The sequence below is a fragment of the Cervus canadensis genome, chromosome 28, assembly GCF_019320065.1.
Source record: "Cervus canadensis isolate Bull #8, Minnesota chromosome 28, ASM1932006v1, whole genome shotgun sequence".
In the NCBI taxonomy this organism is placed as follows: domain Eukaryota; kingdom Metazoa; phylum Chordata; class Mammalia; order Artiodactyla; family Cervidae; genus Cervus; species Cervus canadensis.
This window is the reverse complement of record NC_057413.1, coordinates 11,300,609-11,318,876: the sequence shown is the minus strand read 5'-3', so window position 1 is coordinate 11,318,876 and position 18,268 is coordinate 11,300,609. Positions and strand designations below refer to the sequence as shown.

General features: G+C 43.1%; 1 protein-coding gene across 14 annotated transcripts in view; it reads left to right on the top strand.

The window, feature by feature from the left end:
* The window catches only part of ATXN1 (ataxin 1), a 404,850-nt gene that overhangs the window by 102,380 nt on the left and 284,202 nt on the right, over positions 1-18,268 (top strand). For 12 of the 14 annotated variants that reach the window (XM_043449232.1, XM_043449225.1, XM_043449231.1 and 9 more), the window contains one exon: positions 5,023-5,148. The gene's annotated coding sequence lies outside the window, so the exon portion shown is untranslated. Of the gene's footprint in view, positions 1-5,022; positions 5,149-8,032; positions 8,196-18,268 lie in introns of all 14 variants that reach the window. The other 2 variants (XM_043449227.1, XM_043449229.1) reach the window with 2 other exon arrangements.

Here is an 18,268-nt window from a genome sequence, read left to right as displayed (position 1 = left end):
GGCTACAGTCTGTGGGGTTGCAAAGAGTCAGACATGACTGAGCGACTAAGCGCATTGTAGTTGAGATAGCAAAGACTGAAGAATTGTAAAGCTATGTGGCAGCTTAAGAAATCTGATGAAAATGCATTTGGACCATTGCTTGTATGAACTATGTGATGTTAGCACTTTTTGCAGCAGAAAGTCAAATTTCAGGTTTGTATATTCGTCGCAGGAGAATAGGTTATTCTAGAGGAGTCTTGACATGTGGTCATTAAGAGCTGAAGCTTTGGAGTCAGATGACCTGGGCTTCATTCTTGCCCAGTCACATATGTGTGATCTTGGGCAAGTGATGTAGCTTCTCTGTGACTCAGTGTCTCCAACTGTAATAAGTCATGTAAAATTTCTAGACAGTGTCTTATGCATCGTAACTGTATTAGTTATTTATTTCTGTGTAACAAATTACCCTAAAGCTTGGTGGCTTAAAGTAGCAAAAACTTACTATCTCACAATTCCATGAGTAAGAATCAGGGCACACCTTAGATGGGTGTCTCTGGCTCAAAGCTTCTCCTAAGGTTACAGTCAAGCCATTAGCCCAGGCTAATGTGAGGATCGGCTACAGTCTCATCTGAAGGGTGGAGGCAGGCTGTGTGTGCTTGGGACCTGCTTCCGAGTTCACCCACACAGATGTCGGCGGCCACATGGGCCACTGCGCAGGATGGCTTCAACAGTCTGGCAGTTGGCATCCCCCGGATTAAGTAATCCAGGAGAGAACGCAAGAGGGCACCCAAGATGGAAGCCACAGTCTTGTAGCCTTGGAAGTGACATTCCATTACCTCTGCCCCACTCTGCCTGCTGGAGTCGCTCAATACAGTCCACACTCAGGGGAGAGGATTATAATAAGGACATGAATACCAAGGGGTAGGATAGCTGGGCACCATCGTCTTGGACGCTGCCTGTAACAGTAACTCATGCTTTCACGTGTATCTTCTCTCCTATCTACATGTTGGTGAATTCCAAACCTCCTCATCCAGGTGTCCACCTGATAGCTCACTAGGAAGTCTAATAGGCATCTTAAGCTTAACATGGAAAAATGGACCTTCCTGACACCTGCTTTTTCCAGTTTTTTCCATCTAGGTGAATGGCAACTCTATTCTTAGAGATGATTGGGAAAAAAATTTGGAAAGATCCTTTACTCTTTTCTTTCTCTCCTACCACTTGTTGACTTGACCTTCACCATGTGTCCGGAATATCACCTGTTCTCACAGCCTCCTCTCCGGGTGTCATCACCTCGGTCCACATGTTGAGCGTCTCACCTGCATTTTTGCAGTCGCCTAAGTGGACTCTATTTTCAGCCTTGCCTTCTTAGAATCTGTTCTTCAGACAACAGATAGAAAGATCCCTTAAAACATAAGGCAGATCATTATCCTCCTGCTCATTTCAAAATTCTCTAGTGTCTTTCTATTTTAAGGTAAAAAGCCAGTCTTTACAGTGGCCTCCTAGGCCTTTTGTGATTGTAACGTTATTCTTTTTGTGTATTACTGTATAAAATGTTGTCAGTATGCATAATAAATACTATATTAATCTATGTCTGGGTAAACACATCTTAATATGTTTAAGTTACCTAGAATTTATTTTTTACCCTCTTTTCTCTTTTAATTTTTTTTAAAAAACACTGTTTTAATTGGAGGATAATTGCTTTACAACAGTGTGATGATTTTTGCCATACATCAACATGAATCTGCCACAGATATACATATGTCCCCCCATCCTCAACCCCTCTCCCACCTCCCTCCCCACCCCATCTCTCAGGTTGTCTCAGAGCACAGGCTTTGAGTGTCTGGCCTCATGCATCGAACTTGCACCGGTCATCTGTTTTACATATGGTAATATACATGTTTCAATGCTTTTCTCTCAAATCGTCCCACCCTCGCCTCCTCCCACTGAGTCCAAATGTCTGTTCTTTACATCTGTGTCTCCTTTGCTGCCCTGCATGTAGGATTGTCATTAGCGTCTTTCTGTTTTGTGAATGGTGTAAGGGAGTGATCTGACTCTTCTCAAATGGAAAGCTAATCTGCCCAGCACTATTGATAGACAAGAACACTCGTTCCCCACCAAGGGGTTATTCCGCCACGAACCCATTACTCACCTTCTATGCAATCTGTGTCTAATTGTTGGAATTTAGGATTAAAATGAATCTTAATGGGTCATATAAGATAAAATTGTGTTTGTGGAAATTTAATTTGATGTGGTATAGTCAATTGTGTATAAAAACAGCTTGAATTATCACTAGGAATTCATTATGGAGAGCCCTTACTTAGGTCCCTTTATTTGATAGATAAGGAACTAATTCTGCATAGGAGATTATGGCTTAAATTTAAAAATAGACTAAGCTGCAAAACTCAGACAAAAAAAAAACACTCATGGCTTTTAGATCACTGCTTTTGAGTTATTGTTGATATGCTATACTTTGTTGCTGCTGCTTATAACTGTTCAGAAAATTATCACAAAATGCTTATCAAATTTTAAAACCCTGTTAGGATATCATCTAGAGTGAAATCCCTGCTTCTGTAGCTAACTTTCAGTGCTCAGGCATATCAATGAATGCTGTAGGCCTCTGGTGTTCCTTTCGTCTTTCTGGACTTTTGGTCTTATCTCTATTTATAACTTCAACCGGCAAGCAAGAATGGGCAGGCAAAGGAGATTAAACTCAAGCCAGTTTGTTTTGTGGGTGATTAGCAGCACTGCTGAAAAGTTTTGTTGAAGGAGGAAAGTATATTACGATTCTTGCTTAAAAGGAGGTGTATAGAATTTTCAGTGGTTTTCTTTTGATATAAATGGTTTCATGCTTGTTGCACTATGTGTAATTGAGGGTCAGCTATAAAACACAAAATGAATCACTTCCAAGTTCTTCACATCTACAGAGATAAGAGTGGGAAATCTTGTCACTCAGATGAGTCCTTTTTTCTTTTCTCTGCTCTGCAAATAGTCTAAAGCTTACTCCTCTGAACACCTGGTTTTCGAAGCCAGAGATAGGGCCCTGAGCTAATAATGGAGACGTATCACCTCTCCCAGATCACTCGGCTCTGCTTGGTGACAAGAATATAATCCAGAAATGAATTTCTTTACACAAAAATAAAATAGAAAAAGAGAAAGAATACTATGAGAAAGTATTGTGTCTCTGGTAAACTTTTCAAAGCAACACAGTACATTGTATTCAGTGACATTATTATGCCCATTAAGAGTCAGAGGGCATGAGTGATTAAACCCAGAGTCTAGTCAAGGCCCAAATTAACTTGCTGGGTGACTTTAAGAGGTCCTTCACCCTCTCTGGGCCAGCAGCTTTATTTGCAGAAGAATCTTGGACTAGATGACAAAGACACTTCTAGTTCTAAAATACCAGTACATAAAGCTGGTAACAAGAGAATTGCAGCAGTTTATTTTTAGTAAAAGAAGATTGATACCAGCCAGTAACTCTCAGTGGGCTTGCTTAAATCCTCCTCTCTTCCAAATTCTGTTTTTACCAAAACGGTAAACTGAAGACAGTTTGTCATGCTTTGAACTTCCTGGCTCATGTTGATTTGTATCAATATGTTACTGTTACACATTTGAGTGGGAGCTGAGTTACATTTCATGAAAACTGCTCAGAAAACTAATAAAATCGTTACAACCTCACTTTCAGTGGGTATTGATAGCATCAAGAAAAATAAAAGAGCCTTGGCCATTTTCAGGCATTTGCTCTTCCAGCTAGACTGAAAATATAATGGCCTTACACTCAACTCACTTGTTTAAACATTAACCAAAGTGGCTTTCTCCTCCTCCTCAAAATGTTGAAGTGCCAACATGAATTTAACCAGCAGTCCACACCCCCCACCCAAGTCCTCATCAAAAAACATTGAGTATTCTATAAAGTAATAGCTTCAGAAGGCTTTCAAGGAATTGATTATTCACACAGCAGCCTAGTGAGGTGCAGAAAGTATATGCTGTCTCTCACAACTGGGTCAGTGCGTGGTGAGCTCCTTGATTCAGGACCTTTGGAGATGCATAGAGGCTTTCCACTTACAAGTGGGGTGCAGTCACATAGTTAGAAAATGGGGTGACAGCCTTCCAATGGGCTTTTAGAATCGATGCAGAAGAGCTCAAAAAAGCCTCAGAAAGGGTGCAGACATCTTTTGAGGATCGTTTCCAGGCTCTCAAATGGCCATTGTCAAAGAACAAACGGGGGGGCGGGGGGGCGGGTTTGACTAAGCATCCGAAGAAGCTCGAACAGCACCCTGTGACCAGTGAGCCTTGGAAGCTCACAGCCCAGTGGAGAACTTTTCAGAGCGACTTGTCACACACAGTTCTAATGTGTGGGCTTTATCAGCTGCTCTGAGTGGGGGTTAAGAGGCATGCATATTTTACCCATTCATTATATATTCAGTGTGTGAAATAAATGCCGCTTTCCAGCTTGGGTGGAGAAGGTTATTTATCAAGATAGACCAAGTCAGAACGAAAGCCCATTAATTACCTGTTTGGAGTACAAAATGGAAAAAGTCCTTTCTCTTACACTTTGCCATTTCTGTTTAATCCTAGTAGTTCTTCATTGAAAACTACTAATATTAGCTCCTTCAATTTGAGTCTTTCACGGGCAGAATCAGATGAATTTTAATTCAAAACATAACTTTCTCCACTTTCTGCCCTCGAGAACTGCACGTCAGTATCTCTATTTCAACATCACGAATTCTTTAATTTCTTATTTCAGTTAGTGAACTTGAAATCTTGCAAGCACATTACCAGCGGTAAGTGTCCTAAGATGCAGCACCTAACAAGTAGGGACTTTGTTGTCTTCCCCCTCAACCCCAACCCTCCCCGTCACCGGCATTTCAAAGTACCATATGGAGATGGGTTGTGTGATAGATTCGTTCTGGTAATTAACATGCTTGTTTGAGGTTATAAAATATACATCTGAGAAAGGCCAGGGATTTCCCCCTGAATATCAACGAACTGCTTGAAGTGGCATTTATTTTTCATTCTGACTTGGTGTTGTGTTTTGTTTTACTGCAGCAGTCTGGAGCAAAATGAAAGAGCTGATGTCGAGGCCTCCCAAGTAGTGCTGCTACAGACCATGAGCAAGAGAGAAGGAGGAGACGTTGGTCTGCACGAACGATCCTGAAACGCAAATGGTCTTGGGTAAGTCATCCGAAGGGCTTGGCATCCATCAGCTGTAAATTTCATCCATCATCGTTGGTTTGGTGTCCCAGGACATCTTATTCAAGTTCTCTACAACCCGAGCAACAGGATGTTGAGGAAATGTTGATCAAGTGCCAGAGAGCCGAGAGAACAATGAAGTTGACTTAGTGTGTTCATTTCTGAAATTTGCAGAAGAGTAGGATTTGAGCGGAATGCATTGGTGGTTTTAGGAAAGACCAGAAAGAACCGAACTAAACACATAGGCAACAAACTTTATCTTCTGTGTATTTCATTTCACTGGAGAGAATATTGGATTAATCACATGAGAGACAGTAGACTCAGTCTAGTGGCACATTTGTTATCCTTTAAATGAAGTATTGGGATGAGCAAGGTGAGAGGCATTGTGAGTTTCCAGAGCCTATTCAACAGGATCTATTGTGAACCTTTAAAAAAATATATTTATTTATTTATTTGGCTGCGTAGGGCCTTAGTTGTGGCATGTGGGGTCCTTGTTGTGTCATGCAGGGTCTTGCGTTGGCTCAGTAGTTGTAGCACAAGGACTTAATTGCTCTAGCGGTATGTGGGATCTTAGTCCTCTGACCAGGGATCAAGTCTGCATCCCTGCATGGAAGGTGGATTCTTAACCACTGAGCAGCCAGGGAAGTCCCTATTGTGAACCTTTTAACTAAACATGGTGTCCTGGAACGACAGTCTTGGTTTGGGGGTGAGGGGGGTGTGGAATGCAAATTTGCCGAGCTATAAATAAATAATAAATTCCAAACTCAACACCAAAATAATGTGGACTTCCAAGGAAGTTTTATCAGCCTACTTCAATGTATTTCTTGGAAACAAAGCCTCAGATGGAAGCCCAATTCTGCTCACATATCTTGGTGACCTCGGACCACTTATCCACCCTCTTGGAATGAGTCACCTGTAAAAACACCACTGTCTTGAGGGTGTCCAGGGTGGCTTGCAAATGTGAAATTCCATGGTTCACTCTAGTGAAGTTAATGAAATAATTATACCTTTTGATTCTTGCTTCTCTGGATTTATGGTGTGCCCTTGGCAAGTCGTCATTGGCAGGGGGCTCACTGGACCAGCCACTGCGAAGAAACGGGTGCAGGCACCAGGGGTTGCTCCTTCCTTCTGTTTGGTGACACAGCCCTTTGGACAAGCAGGCTTTGCAGTGTCTGGCTCATAATTTATTCCTTTGCTGCATTAAAGAAAACATGGCATAGTGTTCTATGAATATAATATTAGAATAAATGAGATAGGTTGCTTTTGAATTCTTATCCTCTATTTTTCTCTTGGGGATCTAACTTCTTCCTTCTCTGTGCTCGATGTCACTGTGTCATGGGTTTTCTGTCAGTCCTTTAACCCCGCAGAGCCCCAAACTTTGTTTCACGTTGAATGGAATTTATGATTTCTCTTTCTTACTCGGTATCCCTTATTCTGAAGCAGAGCTGTGAATGACACGTTAAATGATGTTCACATGTCACTCTTGTTAGCAGCTGGCTGGCTGTCAGCCTCAGAGTGGTGCATTATTTGGGTTTCATAACAGCATTTTTTTTCTCTTACAAATGTTAAATTACGAAGTGCAGGAAACCACATGAATGTGGCAGAATGAAAAAATGCAAACACAGTGTTAGCTGGAGATGCCAGTTTTATGATTTTCCTGGTGACCATCTTCTCCTGCAGTCGACGTACAAAGCCTCTCTACCTGTTCGGTGGTGGCCTTGTAGCCCTGTCTCCGTCTTCTGTTATGCCTTGTGCGGCTGAACGGAGAGGTTGGGTTAAGATGATTGCATGGGGCTGTCTCTTTTTATTGAAGTGCTTCCTGACCACCAAGCCTGGCTCACACTCACAAAGTCTGCCCTGAATCCTCAGGACCTAACGACTGACTTCTCCTTATGAACTCCTGTACCAATGACAGCCTGCATGTTAAAAAATTTTTTTTTTAAATCCTTGGCTCTGCACCACTTTGTGCATTTGTAGACTTGAGGACAGGAATCAGGTCATAGCCCAGTGGTTCTCAAAGGTGGTCCAAGCCCCAGCACCCCCTGCAGCAGAATCACCGGGACGTGTGTGTTAAAGCTGCAGATTTAGCAACACGGGGCTCAATGAGTCACAGTTTCTGAGGGTGCTGAGCCCAGGAAACTCCTCTCAGAGAGCTCTTCCGCACTGAGGTGTGCGAGTAACTCTCTGAGGCTACTTCTTCATCCTCCTCTTGGTCTCCTTGCCCGCAGCAGAGGGTCCAGATCTGAGCACATCTCAATGTGCCCAGGAAATCCTTGCGCGTTGATCTGAGCAGTGTCAAACCGTTGAGGGTTACGATCGCTCTTCTATCTCCTGACCTTATCAGGATGTGGAGTCAGCGTATTCTCTGAACCCCTGAGAAACCCCTTTATGTCTAAATGTGTGAAATGCTCCCCTAGGTCAGCGGCTCCTTTAGAAACCTGGTTATGTCTCTTGCTGTGTTACCACTGACTCTTGACTGTTCCCTGGTAATGGCAGGAACCCTAACCCCATGTCTAGCAGAGCAGAAACATCAGCTGTGGGTGCAGGACTAGATGGAGCCGATAGGATGGGAGAAGGACGGGAGGGAGGCGTGGTGCTCTGGTGACTTGGATGCTGTATCCTTGGCTCCCAGAGCCTCCCCTGCTGCCTGTGGCCATTCATTCTGAATGCTGTTACTTTGAGCTGCTAGGCTTTTGTCCGTTTGGGTGGCAGGAGAGCGGTCCCATTGCTGGAAGGACAAAGCTGAGCTGCAGCGGACACAGTGTCAAAGCACCCGCAGTGGTGGTGGCGGATTCAGGATCTGACTCTCACGTTGACAGATGGCGATGGTGATGCTTGACCCTCTCCTTCCCTCTTCCATCTCCAGCCCGGCCTTGGATGATCCAGAAGAGATGTGGTGTTTGCTTTTGGGGCGTCTCCTGAAGGGCTTTGCTGGAGGATCCACAACCGGCAGAGCATCAGACAGCTAGTTCAAGTCAGAAACTAAACCGAAGAACTCACAGAAGTCTGGCTGGCCGAGGAGGGAACAAGTAGGGGAATCAGGAAATTTATTAGCTGCCAAGATAACCACTATCCCAGGCACCAAACACTTTCTGCAGCCTTTCTTTTGACTCTTGCTTTGTCTCGGTTTTTCCTAGCACAGTTGTGCCAAAGCTGACTTAAGCTTGTGTTAAGAGTACATTCGAGGCTGGCGACAGGAAAGCATCTTCTTCTGGGTCTCCACCTAACCTCAGCTGCTGGGGGTTTGGTAAGCAGAGAGTCGACCAGCGTGGATGGGGCTTTTTCTCAGATTCTCAGTTAAGGGAAGGAAAGAAATGCATGGGTTTCCAAAGCAGTGTTAAGGGCAAAAGAGGCTTTTTAATATATGCTTTGTGGAGACCTGACTCGATTTTCCTCTGTGTGACCTCTTCCAGATATAAGTTACTGATATAAGCATCTTCGAGCCTTTGTTCAAGGCTTTAAGCGATAACCAGGGAGAAAATTAAAGAAATGATAAAGTGTGTGATTTTTGCGAAATACCAGGTGCTGGCTTTGCTGTTTGGGAGGTCTTTAGCAGTGCCTGGAATATTTCCTTTCAAGTAGCTGTCCACAGTTGGAAAAGAGAAAAACTGCTTTTAAAAGAGCGTATGTCTCTTTAGAAACTATGTCACTTGTGCTGTTTAGCACGAGGCAGCCTTGAGAATTGCAGGGTTTCCGAATGGCCACCTAACCCCTGGGCCCTGCTTCTGGAAGGCAGATGGGAGAAAAAAGCAAGCTCAGCACCCTCCTTGAAGACCACGGTCGGAAAGCTCTCAGAATATGTTCTAGTTCAGAGGAGTTAGTTACCCTCTGCGTCCCTGAGCTGCTGGGCGGTAAAGCGGCACCAGGCATGCCTTCGATGAGATGTGTTACAACTCGCTCTTCTCCTGATACCATCACGGGCTAATAATTACATCAGCCCTTCAGAGCAGCTGTGTGGTTTGGTCTAACTGTGAGTGAAACCACACCAGTTCAGGAAACGCAGTGAATTGTCTTGTAAAAGGCGTCATCAAAGCCCACGTTGACTGCCTTGGAAGGTACCCTTCCTTGGTGACAGTTTGAGAGCTTTGAAGGGAGGTGTTTGCTCTGCCTCAAAAGAAGTTAGAATTAAACGGCCACGTTTGCACACTGTCGGAGTGAAAACTGAAACTCACCCATGTTGGTTCCTGCACGCGCGCGCCCTGAAGGCTTCACCGCTTCGCGGCATCATTATCAGCCCCGCTCAAATGACTAACACTGTTCCCCTTTCTCCGCAGGGTTTAAGGTCACTGACTTCCAACTTCCCCCCAGATGGCTCTGATTTGAATATTCCAAAGGTGTCTTCACCTTGAGTCTAAACCTGTACCTGTCACTCTCCTGTCTCCCTTTATGGGTTCCTTGTTTAGAGAAACAAGGTCACCAACCAGCTAGTCACTGAGGCTGGTCACCTCCTCCTCTTCCTGTATGTCATCTCTTGACCACATGCTGTAGTTTTGCCTCTTAAATAGATTACAGACTAGCCATTCTTCTCCTTTCCTCATCTAAGTTCTCTTTCAGGCTGTTAGCATCACTTGCCTGGACCAGGGCAGCCACTTCCAAAGAGTATTCTGCCTTTTTTTCTTTTTAAGGTTTATTTTACTTTTTAGCTGTGCTGGGTCTTTGTTGCTGTGCGTGGACTTTCTCCAGTTGCTGTGAGCAGGGGCTGCTCTCTAGTTGCCGTGCACGGGCTTCTCATTGCAGTGGCTTTTCTTGTGTTGAGCACAGGCTCTAGGCACTCAGGCTTTGATAGTTGTAGCATGTGGACTCAGTAGTTGGGGTGGGTGGGCCTAGTCGCTCCATAGCATGTGGGATCTTCCTGGACCAGGGATTAAACCGATGTCCCTTGCATGACAAGGTGGATTCTTAACCACTGGACCCCCAGGGAAGCCCCGAAAGAGTATTCTTGCCTCCAGTCTTTCCTTTCTGTATTCCATTCATCCTACTGTTTTGAGCATTACCGTCTTAAAGAAAAGGATCGGATTGAATTATTCCTGAAAACCCTTGACAGTGTTTGGAAGTACAGAAGACTGTTTCTAATACAATGTTAAGCATAAAATTCGTAATTCAAAATTGCACACGCATATTGGTCACAAAGTCATGATGGGAATGGGTGCCTGTCAACAAAGACTAGAAGTGAATAAAGCAAACAGGAAAGATGTTTGCAGTGTGAGAGTGATCGGTACTTCTTTCTTTAAAAATAGCTCTCTTGGTATTTTTCATAGTAATGAATGAATAGGATGAAATGAAAGGAAAAATTTAAAGCATTTTCATTAGCTTTTTCTTCCCTGTGGGATAATGTGAATTTCATCGCATGATATTTGAAACCCCCTAGGAGCGACTTCACTTTCACTTTTCACTTTCATGCATTGGAGGACATGGCAACCCATTTCAGTGTTCTTGCCTGGAGAATCCCAGGGACGGCGGAGCCTGGTGGGCTGCCGTCTATGGGGTTGCACAGAGTCGACCAAATCACAACCGAAGCGACTTAGGAGCAGCAGCAGCAGCAGGAACTCATTATCAGCTCAGTGTTTAAACCTCATCTGCCACCCCTCTCATCTCTCCACACACTTCTCTCTACTCTGAACATACTGTATATTTTAATAATCACGCCTTTCTTCACGTTGATTCTTCTGCGTGAAATTCTGTTTTTCTGCCCAGTGGACTCCTCTTTCATTGAGGCCAAATAGAAATGTCCCCCTTTCCTGCTCCATGTACTGCGATTCTTTGTTTACATAGTTATCTCTGTGGGTGGCTCATGACAGTAGAGATTGGTTTATTTTAAACCTTGTATTCCAAGTATTAAGCCCATTCTGCCACATAATTTAGCTCAGTGCATCTTTATGGAAGGTGAGAAGAAAAGAAAGAATTCATTTATGAATATACAAGTAATCCTTCAGGTGAGATGTAACATTTTTCAGATAAGCTCAGTGCTAATTACCTTGTTATAGAAATGATATAAAGGAAATGTTTTGGTTAAATAATTTTTACAAAAGTTGTTGGATTCAGCATTAGACCATTTTCACTAAAGAAATAGGGTGGATCTTTGGTATTTGAAAATTCTAACATCAGGGAGGATCATGTCAGCTTCTCAGTAGCCATATCTGTGAAGTTACTAGAAATTGCTTTTTTTTAAAAAAAAGTGTATTATGTCATGAAAAATCATATAGGCCAAATCATAAATCCAAAGAAATAACACATCCAGTGCTGGCAACGTACTATGAATAGGTGGTATTTTTACCTAAGGGAATTTAAAAAGCCAAGAGTGGATAGCAGGAAAGCATTGATGTAACATTTTCAATTCTGAAAGGCTATTCTGCTCTGGAAATATACTTGTTACTATTTTTTCATTTCTAAGAATTCTATTTGGTTAAAATATCAAAGGAGAAAAAATATCTTGGCTTAAATAGAATGAAAAGTCATCTTCAAAATTAATTTGGCATCCTCAAAATTTCTTTTTCAAATGGGGGAGTAGAATGGTTTTTTTAGTGTCACGTGTTAAAAATGCCACTAAAAACATCATCATTGGCACTTGTTTGCAAGGAGTTCAGAATGGGATTTGTTGGAGATGAATGTGTGAGGCATGTTACATATCTTTTTAAAGAATATTTTATTATCAGGGTAAGAATGTTTAATACTGTATATTATTTTATAACATAATTTTTCCTATTAATGTTTTAGTTACAGTCAGTAAGCTGGGAATAGAGAATTTCAATTTGAGGTTTGCCAGGTTTTTTTTTTAAAAAAGGAACCAAAATATTTTTATTAATATTGAATAAGTGATATAGCTGTCTACATAAAAGTCCAAGAGGATCTATAGACAAACTATTAGAATTAACGAGTTGTTCAGCAAGATTGAGATTTGCCAGTTGTTTTTTTTCTCTTTGCATGCTATTCTTACCCAGCTTTCCATTTTCTTGTATAAAATTATGCCAGAAGTTGAGCCAGCGTTAGATGAGCAGATTTTAAGAAATTGGCCAGTCAACAACATTGACTACCGATGAGATGCGTTAAACACCATATCACTTCTCAGCCTTGCATGTGAGTTGATCTTTGCTTGCCACAGTGAAGAAACCTTTGCTGAATTTTCTTCTTTTCCTGTCCTGAGCATCGCGTTCATGTGAAAGCCAGACCCTTCGGCTCTCTGGAAGACGCGTTAAGAACCAGACCAGGGCTTAGGTGGATGAAGGCACAGGGTTAGTTATTCTCTGGTGCCCTTGGCAACAGGGCTGTGGCCTTGCCCAGTGACTGCTCCAGCTCCTTTAGCAGGAGGTACTGGCTGTCGGATTGTCCTTTTGTGAGAGCCGGTACTCGAAGGCATCCTACCTTGTGAGAGAAGCTCCAGCAGGCGATAGACAGCTGTGCGTTTCATCAAGCTTCGGGTGCTCCTCGGGGCTAAAGTAGGTGCTTATCTTGAACTGCCCTCTGCAGACCACGTGTGTGGGTCCATGGGCTGATCCTGCGGCCCTAGTTCCCTGAGGTGGTTTAGTGTTGGTGCGTGCAGGCGGGGGAGTCTGCAAGCTAGAGTAGCCCAATTAGGAAGTCCGTTCCTGAGACCTTAAGGATCTCAATCCAGAACAGGACACCTTGATGGATCTAAAGTTTTAAAACCCAGCCCTGAGAGAACTGATTACAGTTCTTAGCGGTTTTTTAAAATAGGACATAATAAATTGCTATAATGCTGTTGGAAAACAATGCCATTCAGCGTAAGAGCAGAGGTTCTTGACACAGACTGCCCGAGTCTGAATACAAATCTGCCCCTAACCAGCTGTGTCATGTTCAGCAAGTTCCTTAAGCTCCTTGGGTCTTGGTTCATCCATCCCTGGACTAGGAGAAATTACTCAGCATCTATCAGAGTTGTGAGAATGAAATGAAAAGTTAAAGCTGTAACAAAACGTTAGCTGTTATTATCATGTCGGGCTTTCCTGGTGGTTCAGTGGTGCAGAATCTGCCTGCCAATGCAGGAGATGTGGGTTCAAGCCCTGGGTGGGGACGATCTCCTGGAGAAGGAAATGGCAACCCTCTTCAGTCTTCTTGCTGGAGAATTCCATGGACAGAGTGGCCTGGAGGGCTACAGCCCATGGGGTCACAGAGTTGGAGATGACTTTGTGACTAAACAATGTCATCATGTTACTGTCAATGGCATTCAGTTGGACTGGTCCTCATTTGATAATCAAACTTTTCCAACCTTTGCCTTCCTTCAAACTGAGTTTATGAATTTATGATTAGTTACGGAAGGAGAAACTATGAGTGAGTTCAGTTAGGGAAGGTGAGGAAATGCTGTGAGAAAACAGAGAAGTGACAGACTTGGTCTCCTTGCTGGTGGTGAGGATCTGGAGGAGGCGTTCTGAGCCCGACATGGAAGCGAGCTAGGATCCCAGATGGCAGAGGTGAGAAGGGACGGCCTTGTGTGCCGGAGGAACCCCAGGCACTGCTTTGGGTCCAGGGTAAGGTATGTGAGGTGCAATAATGAGAGCTTAGGAGGAAAGAGGCTGATTTAATGATGATGATGATGATACTAATTAATGTGAATTACTAATTTAATAGCCACCTTACACCAGCCTGTGCCATTGGTGCTTTACATAAATTAGCTCTGATTGCAATTCCCTGTAGGTATCCCCATTTTACAGATGAACAATTGAATTACTCTCATATTAAGGTCAGAATATTTTCTGAAGTGGTGGAGAGCCACTGAAGGTTTGGGGATGGGAGAGGGTTGTGATCAGACTTAGCCAAGATTTACTTATCTGCTGTTAAGACTCGAAGTTTCTCGAAATTAAAGACATGTCTTACACCCCCATGTGTTGCTTATGAGCAATAGCAGTAACCCTTTAAAATGGTGGATATTCCATAAATACTGGTAGAGTCTCTTTTAAAAGCTTCCTCAGCAAAACCTGGCAGACACATTTTGTACATTTTCCCCTTTAAGGAGAAAATTAATTTAAGAATACTTTATACATCGATTTCTTTGTGTCTGTACCTATTTCATCTCCTCTGATCCTCACACGCACACACGCAAAATTGAAGGACAATGGGTGTGACTTTTCCATTCAAATTATATGTTATTATAAAGGATGAGGTTATTGGTGTTGAAGGGTATTATATGGGCTTGTAGGAATAAAGCTAGGATTCCAACCCTGGTCTCTCCCCGACCCCCTGCCTGTACCCTGCCATCACCCCCTACCTCTTTCAAACACTTCTGATTTCCAATCTCCACTCGGGTGGTTTCTTTCACTGGTTTAAGGGCACTTGGCTTGCACTCTGCTGCTTTCAGAGAAACTAGAGCCCTCCAAGGACCTAATCTGCTTGGTTGGAGTTGATGAGAAAGGGATTATTTTCAACTGTCTTTAGGACCAGCATCCTTTTTCAATGATACTGGGAGGTCATCAAATTAGCCACTTGTGTAAGGGCCTTGTTCCCTGTGTTGGGCGGTCATGTCGACGGAACTTGCTCTTCATAGTAAAACAGAGTTTGGGAGTGAGTACATTGCAGGAATGCTAAATGCTTTGCTTCTTTTGCCTGTTTGAAACCAAACTTATGATACTAAGAAACACTTGGTAATGGGCACAGAGCGGCGTTTCCTTCCAAATGCCGTCTGAAATTTGGAGTGACATTTACTGAAAGGGGAAGTTCAGTTCCGACCATCAAAGGTCGTGGCCAGTGAACCTACGGACGCATACTGTGCAAATTCAACCCAAATCTGTATTTATTAACTTGACAAATTTTGGAGTGCTTATCTGCTCTATGAAATTGAGTAAGAGCCTGCAAAAGATCAGATCCGCTTAATGCATTTAAATCAGGACTTCTGAATGCTTGGCTCCCATGCTGGTGCCGATGTTCAGAGGCTTAGCTCAGCTGCAGCTGTCCCCCGCTTTGCAGGAGTGGGTGTTTCTCCATTTCCTGGTGAGCATCCACACTGGCCTCATCCCTTCCCTTGCCTGTCCTGCCCTCATCCACTTGAGAGAGTCAGGGAAGCAACAGCACTGTCTCCTGGGAACCCAGCCATAAATCCAGCATGTGTCCTGAATTTTATGTTTAAATATACTATATATATATATATATTATTATATATATATATATGGGGCTTCCCAGGTGGCACCAGTGGTAAAGAACCCACCTGCCATGCAAGAGAGAGGTAAGAGAGGTGGGTTTGATCCCTGGGTTGGGAAGATCCCTGGAGGAGGGCATGGCATCCCGTTCCAGTATTCATGCCTGCAGAATCCTGTGGACAGAGGAGCCTGGCTACAGTCCATAGGGTTGCACAGAGTTAGACACAACTGAGGCAACTTAGCACACACACATATATACATTTAATTGCAGGCAGTATATATAACACAAAATTGGCCACTATTTTAAGTATAACGACTCAGTGGTATTAAGTGCATTCACAATATTGTGCAGCCATCGGCACTGTTCATTTCCAGAGCTCTTTCATCCCCAAACAGAAAGTCGGTACCTATTAAGCGTGAACTTCCTCTTCCTTCCTCTCCCAGCTCCTAGTGCCCTCTGCTCTACTTCCACCTCTATGAGTTGGCCGACTTTGGGTACCACGTCTACCTGGAATCATATAATATTTGTCCTTTTGTGTCTGGCCCTTAGTTTGATTTTTAACATGATGTTTCAAGCATACTTTTCTTGTGTATTTGTTTTCAATCTTATATTGTATCAATAATCATCCAAAAGATATAATTTTCATTCTAATTTCACAAATAGGTCCTGTGAGAATATGGGTAAAAGAAGATTCGGGAAATTGTTTTTCTCATTAGTAACTGAAGAAAAGAACATTTCTAAGACAAAATTCAATTCCTGTTGGGTAGTTAGTTTCACGTTCCCTCTTGATTCTTTCTCACTTTGGTTTTAGCCCCTTTTTGGCTTAAATTCTTTGCAGAATTTCCTCAAGCAGGCTTGCATTTCTGTACTACCTACTAAGAAGGGTTCAGAATTTTTTAGATTCCATCTTTTGACGGACGTGCCTTTTCTTCTTCTTTTGGGTGATTTTTAAATGAATCATTCTGTCTACCTGCCTCTGTCCAACAACAGGCAGAAACATGTGAATCATGCTGCTGTTGGAAAATTGGTGAATCATTGCCTTCCACTTGCAGTGATAATTACGCAAAGTAGAAGTATTCCTTTTTGCACAGAAGCAGAAGCAGTGTCATTTTACTGCAGCAATGAGATTGTAGTAAAGGTGAACATAATTCTTCTTCTATTTACATCTTTAATGAGCCACAATTAAAAGTAGTGAGTTGGCGTGGCGGAGCAATCGTGTTATTTTCAGATTTCTATTCTAGCCGCCGCTGCTGATCTAAGCGACTCTCCACTGGCACCCTGGAGCTCCGAGAGCCTGAACAAAGAAAGCCCGGAAGGGGCTAATCTACTTCCTGAAAGTTAATGGAACAGGAATGACCTTCTGCTGGCCTAAGGTGGACATTTGCCTCAAATCCCAGAAGCCTGTGATTCTCGAATCTTCTTTCAGGGTACATGTTTTTCTTATGGTGAAAAAGAGCTCTATGGATTGATTTCATGCTGAGGCGCTCAGAGTTTTTCTCTCTTCTCATTTTCTCCGGCCATAACTAAGAGGCTATAATAGAAGACTCTCCCTGCCCTGGGTTCCCAGTGTGGGGCGGAGACGGAAAACCGTGTGTTGCAAATGGTCGTTTCCCCAGCTTCGCCTGAGCCCCAACCCAAGCTCGTTGATTTCAGGGGCACCGTTCCAACCCACGTCGTCCACATTTAATTGTAACCACTGTGTTTAGCTACATGGTGACTCTGGTCCAAGATACTCTCTTAGGTACCTTTAGGTGAGTTTCCAGACAGTAGGCATGGCTGCCTAATCCATTACTGTGGACGGCAGGTTTTCCTGCCACGGTAGTAAAGCTGCCTACTGGAATTCACTTAGCAGCTTGTCTAAAACACACTGTGTAAACATTTCTCCCGTGGCCACCTGAACTCAGCAAAAATGTGTGCTAAAGTATTTACGATACACTTGATGCTGAAGAGGACTCTAATGAACTATGTAGAACTTGGCCTCTGACAGGCGTCCCCCACCCTGAGTTGCTCGAATACACGTGAGTGTGTTATGGACCAGGCACAGTTGTCTGCAAGCTAATACCACTTCAACTTGAAAGCGTCTCACTTGTACAGACCCCTTCTAAGGCCCAGTATCGAATTTTATGCGGATAATTTTGTGAACTCTTTGTTTAAAGACCCACTCCTGTCCCTATTCACTCCTCCATCCCTTATCTAACTTTATCAGCTTCAGACCCCAAACACTGGATCCACCTCTTGATTAGGAATATGTATACACGTGCCTATCTGTGTGCATGTGATCAGTTGTATCCAACTCTTTGTGACCCCATAAACTGTAGCCAGCCAGGCTCCTCTGTCCATGGAACTTTCCAGACAAGAATACTGGAGTTGGTTGCCATTTCCTCCTACAGGGGATCTTCCCACCCCAGGAAGATCAAACCCACATCTGCATTAGCAGGTGGATCCTTTACCGGTGATCCACCTGGGAAGCCCAAAGTTCTGTGTGCATGCATGTGCCTATGTGTATATTAATTAAATATATTCATTTCTCCTTCACACTAGTATATGAAATTACCCTGAATCTGCCAGGCCACATCGTAGGACAGTGAAGAGGCTGGGTATAGTCTGTAGTGTCTTCACCAGTTGTTTCCAAGGAAATTTATGTCTTGGCCACTAAGCAAATAATAATGCATTTAACTGATAGGAACTGTTCCTGAGTTTCCCAAACGGATGACTAACAGTTATGATTCACATATTCCTGGGAATCTCCCTCCCCTCAGCTTGCCATTTGCCTGGAGTATGTACAGTATATCAGAGTTTCTTAGGAGTTTAGTAAAACTGAACTATATACCTTCTTCTCTTTTCCCCATGCCACCTAAAGAAAAATTAATTTAATAGCTATTTTGCAAAGTGTTTTTTTTTTTTTTCCCTAGCTTGACATGGTTAGTTGAAGGTAAATTATTCTCCCTGCTAAGCAGTTTCTTGTTCCAGGTAACTTTGATTTGAGAAGCAGCTGTTGATTTTTAGTGTGCTAAATTCG